This window comes from Arachis duranensis, chromosome 3 (genome assembly GCF_000817695.3).
Source record: "Arachis duranensis cultivar V14167 chromosome 3, aradu.V14167.gnm2.J7QH, whole genome shotgun sequence".
Classification (NCBI taxonomy): Eukaryota; Viridiplantae; Streptophyta; class Magnoliopsida; order Fabales; family Fabaceae; genus Arachis; species Arachis duranensis.
In genome coordinates, this window is record NC_029774.3 from 50,344,439 (window position 1) to 50,350,027 (window position 5,589).

Below are 5,589 nucleotides of genomic sequence, written 5' to 3' on the forward strand. Positions count from 1 at the left end.
TGGCTACATCCCATCCTCTTAGTGAAAAAGGTCCAAATGCTCTGTCACAGCACGGCTAATCATCTGTCGGTTCTCAATCAGGTTGGAGTACAATCCCTTGATTCTTTTGCGTCTGTCACTAACGCCCAGCCTTCAGGAGTTTGAAGCTCGTCACAGTCATTCAATTCCGGAATCCTACTCGGAATACCACAGACAACCTTTCGGATTCCCATGAATGCCGCCATCAATTCTAGCTTATAACACGAAGATTCTGTTTAAGGAATCCAAGAGATATGCGCCCGGCCTAAGGTAGAACGGAAGTGGTTGTCAATCACGCGCGTTCATAGGTGAGAATGATGATGAGTGTCACTGATCATCACATTCATCAAGTTGAAGTGCAACGAATATCTTAGAACAGGAATAAATCGAATTGGATAGAAAATAATAGTAATTGCATTGAAACTTGAGGTACAGCAGAGCTCCACACTCTTAATCTATGGTGTGCAGAAACTCCACCGTTAAAAATACATAAGTAAAAGGTTCAGGCATGGCCGAATGGCCAGCCCCCCGAAAATACATAAGTGATGGTCCAGGCATGGCCGAATGGCCAACCCCCAAAACATGATCAATAGTCTCCTAAGATGAATAATAAAATAAAACTGAGACCAAAGATGTCTAATATAATAGTAAATTATCCTATTTATACTAGACTAGCTACTAGGGTTTACATGTGTAAGTAATTGATGCATAAATCCACTTCCGGGGCCCACTTGGTGTGTGTTTGGGCTGAGCTTGATCTATTCACGAGCTGAGGCTTCTTTTGGAGTTGAACGCCAAGTTGTAACGTGTTTTGGGCGTTCAACTCCGAGTCGTGACGTGTTTCTGGCGTTTTACTCCAAACAGCAATATGAAACTGGCGTTGAGCGCCAGTTTACGTCGTCAATTCCCGAATAAAGTATGGACTATTATATATTGCTGGAAAGCTCTGGATGTCTAATTTCCAACGCCATTGAAAGCGCGCCATTTGGAGTTCTGTAGAGATGTCTACTTTCCAATGCCGTTGAGAGCGCGCCATTTAGAGTTCTTTAGCTCCAAAAAATCTATTTCGAGTGCAGGGAGGTGAGATTCCAACAACATCAGCAGTCCTTTTGCCAGCCTTTTTCAGAGTTTTGCTCAAGTCCCTCAATTTACGCCAGAAATTACTTGAAATCACAGAGAAACACACAAACTTATAGTAAAGTCCAGAAATGTGAATTTAACATAAAAACAAATGAAAACATCCCTAAAAGTAGCTTGAACTTACTAAAAACTACCTAAAAACAATGCCAAAAAGCGTATAAATTATCCGCTCATCAACTACTAGTAAGGGTTCAGTGCTTAATTCTATGTTCCCTGCTTTTATGAGCTATCTTCTTCTTGCAAGCTATTTATATTGTATTTTGTGATTTAAATTAGTGAAATCCAGTTCATATTTGTTCTTGAAAGATTTATTTACTTTTTCACCAAGTAGGTAGAACCATTTTAGCATGTAGTTGCATTCACATTTCATAGGTTGCATTGCATGAGTCTTGCCTTTACCTACTCATTTATTTGGTCTCCTTGAGTTTAGCATGAGGACATGCCAATGTTTAAGTGTGGGGAGGTTGATAAACCACTATTTTATGGTTTACAATGTGCTTAATTGTGTGGTTTTATCATGGTCTTTACCCACTTATTCATATAATTAGCATGCATTTATATTTCCTTCCTAAAATTATTACATGATTGAAAACATGCTTCTTTGGTCTTAATTTAGCTAATCTTAATCCTTTCTTATTAGCATTCGATGCCTTGATCTGTGTGTTAAGTGTTTCAAGCTTTATAGGGCATGAATGAGTGAGAGATTGGGAAGGAAGCTTACAAAAATGGAAGGAACACAAGAAATTAAGGAGATGACAAGCGAGAAGTGATGCGTACGCGTCAGCGACGCGACCGCGCGGAAGAAAGGAATCCGCAGTTACGTGGTCGCATGGCTCACGCGACCGCGCGGATTGGAAAAGCACAAATGACGCGGAAGCGTGGACGACGCGAACGCGTGGAAAGGAAAAATGCGAATGACGCGTCCGCATGGATGACGCGATCGCGTGACGTGCGCGATCTGTAGAATTACAAAAGTCGCTGGCAGAGATTCTGGGCCGCATTTCAACCCAGTTTTCGGCCCAGAAACACAGATTAAAGTCATGGAACTTGCAAAAACTTGAGATCATGCTCTCATAATTCATAATTTTTAGTTTTAGATGTAGTTTTTAGTGAGAGAGGTTCTCTCCTCTCTCTTAGGATTAGGATTAGGATTAGGATTTCAACTTCTTCATTACAGGTTCAATATTCCTTTTACTATTTAATTTCTCTTCTATTTTTGTTTACTCTGAAGCTTTTATTGTGTTTGATTGATGTTGCCCAATTGGCTGTTGATATTGTCCATGTTAGAATTGACATTTTTATTTAATATAATTTGAGGTATTTCAGATTTATATGTTATGGATGCGTTGTCTCTATCCAATTTATTTTCATTCAAGTAGATTTTACTTTTCCCCTTTTTGGTCTTGGTTAAGAAATCAGTAACTCAGGAGTTATCTTAGCTTAACATAATTGATAACTGTTATCTTTGCCAATTGAACTGAACTTCAATAATCCCACCTTTTCTTAGGAAATAAATAGGATTCGAAGGTCAAACTAATTAGTCCCTTGACTTTCCTTTGCTTTAGTAAAGGTTAACTAAGTGGAGTTAAGATTCAACTTTCATTATTATTGATAAGAATAACAAAGTCTGGACTTCCAATTTCTCATACCTTGCCAAAAGATTTACTTTATAGTATTTATTTATTTTAATTGCCATTTAAATTATTTGCCATACTTGTTCCTCACTCTTGAAATCCCAAATTTACAATCTCCATAACCAATAATAAAAACATACCTCCCTTCAATTCCTTGAGAAGACGACCCGATGTTTAGATACTCGGTTATCAATTTTAAAGGGGTTTGTTACTTGTGATAACCAAAACGTTTGTACGAAAGGATTTCTGTTGGTTTAGAATCTATATCAAAAACGCGACTATTTTTATAAAATTCTTTACTAGCGAAAATCCTAACGTCAGTGCCATTAATGGTTATGGAAAAACACAAAAAAAGAAAGGCTTTTTCCACACAAAACTTAAAAGGTTTGCTCGTCCTCGAGCAAATAAAAGAAGAAAGAAGAAAGTAGAAGAAGAAGAAAAGTGGGAGATGGAGGCTTGAAAGGGTTCGGCCAAGGGGGTGTTGAGTGTATGTGACGTGTGAAAATGAAGGAGTAAGGAAGGGTATTTATAGGGTAAGAGATGGAGTTGGTTCGTGTGAGAAGGGGTGGGTTTGGGAAGAAAATGGTTTGAATTTGAGTGGGTTGGGGTAGTTGGGTGGTATGATGGGTTTATGGGAATTAGGGAATGGATGTGAGTAGTGAAGAGAATATGGGGAAGAGGGTAAGATTTGATAGGTGAGTGGTATTTATGGTAGAGTGTTATGGAGAAGTGTGAAGAGGAGAGAGAGTGAGGTGGGGTAGGTGGGGATCCTGTGGGGTCCACAGATCCTGAGGTGTCAAGGATTTTGCATCCTTGTACCTTGCTGGCGTTAAACGCCCTTTGAGTGCTAATCCTGGCGTTTAAATGCTGGGCTGATGCCCTTTTCTGGCATTTAAACGCCAGTCTGCTGCCCTGTTCTAGCGTTTAAACGCCCAGAAAGGTGCCAGACTGGGCATTTAAATGCCCATTTTTATACCTTTACTAGCGTTTAAACGCCAGACTGCTGCCCATTTCTGGCGTTTAAACGCCCAAAATGGTGCCAGGCTAGACGTTAAACGCCCATTTTGGTATCCTTATTGGCGTTTAAATGCCAGTAAGCTCCTCCTCCAGGGTGTGCTATTTTTTATGCTATTTTTTATTTTGCTTTAATTTTTGCAGTTGTTTTTGTGACTCCACACGATCATCATCCTAAAGAAAATATAAAATAACATAGATAAATAAAATAAAATTGGGTTGCTTCCCAATAAGCGCTTCTTTAATGTCAATAGCTTGACAATGAGCTCTTTTGGAGTTTCACAGATGTTTAGAGCATGATTGTGGCCTCCCAACACAAACTTAGAGTTTGAGTGTGTGGGCTCTGTTTGACTCTGTATGGAGGGAGTTGGCTGAAGCTTTTCATGCTTCTTCTCCATGTTTACAGAGGAAAATCCTTGAGCCTTAAACACAAGGTAGTCCTCATTCACTTGAAGGACTAACTCTCCTCTGTTCACATCAATTACAGCCTTTGATGTGGCTAGGAAGGGTCTTCCAAGGATGATGGATTCATCTTCATCCTTCTCAGTGTCTAGGATTATGAAATCGGCAGGGATGTAAAGGCCTTCAACCTTTACCAAGACATCCTCTACAAGTTCATAAGCCTGTTTCTTTGACTTGTCTGCCATCTCTAGTGAGATTCTTGTAGCTTGTACCTCAAAGATCCCTAGCTTCTCCATTACAGAGAGTCGCATGATGTTTACACTTGACCCCAGGTCACACAGAGCCTTCTTAAAGGTCATGGTGCAAATGGTGCAAGGTATTAAGAACCTTCTGGGATCCGATTTCTTTTGAGGTATCTTCAGCTGAGCCAAGGTGTGTAGTTCATTAATAAGCAATGAAGGTTCATCCTACCAAGTCTCATTACCAAATAATTTGGCATTCAGCTTCATGATTGCTCCTAGATACTAAGCAATTTGCTCTTCAGTAGTAACTTCATCTTCTTCAGATGAAGAATATTCTTCAGAGGTTATGAATGGTAATAGAAAGTTTAGTGGAATCTCTATGGTCTCTAAATGAGCCTCATATTCCTTGGGTTCCTCATGAGGGAACTCCCTAGTGGTCAGTAGACGTCCCATGAGGTCTTCCTCACTGGGAATCACTGCCTTTCCCTCCTCTACAGGTTTGGCCATGTTGGACGTGTAAATGGCTGGTGCACGAAATTGTGATCATCAATGGCGCCATCAACATGGTACGCTCAATTGCAATCTCAACTTTTTATCACAACTTCACACAACTAACCAGCAAGTGCACTGGGTCGTCCCCAAGTAATACCTTACATGAGTAAGGGTCGATCCCACAGAGATTGTTGGCTTGAAGCAAGCTATGGTCATCTTGTAAATCTCAGTCAGGCAGATTCAAATGGTTATAAATGATTTATGAATGAAGCATAAAATAAGGATAGAGATACTTATGTAATTCATTGGTGAGAATTTCAGATAAGCGTATGGAGATGCTTTGTCCCTTCCGTCTCTCTGCTTTCCTACTGTCTTCATCCAATCCTTCATACTCCTTTCCATGGCAAGCTGTATGTTGGGCATCACCGTTGTCAATGGCTACAGTCCCATCCTCTCAGTGAAAATGTCCAACGCGCTCAATCACAGCACGACTATTCAGCTGTCGGTTCTCGATCATGTCAGAATAGAATCCAGTGATTCTTTTGCGTCTGTCACTAACGCCCCACAATCGCGAGTTTGAAGCTCATCACAGTCATTCAATCCTTGAATCCTACTCAGAATACCACAGACAAGGTTTAGACCTTCCG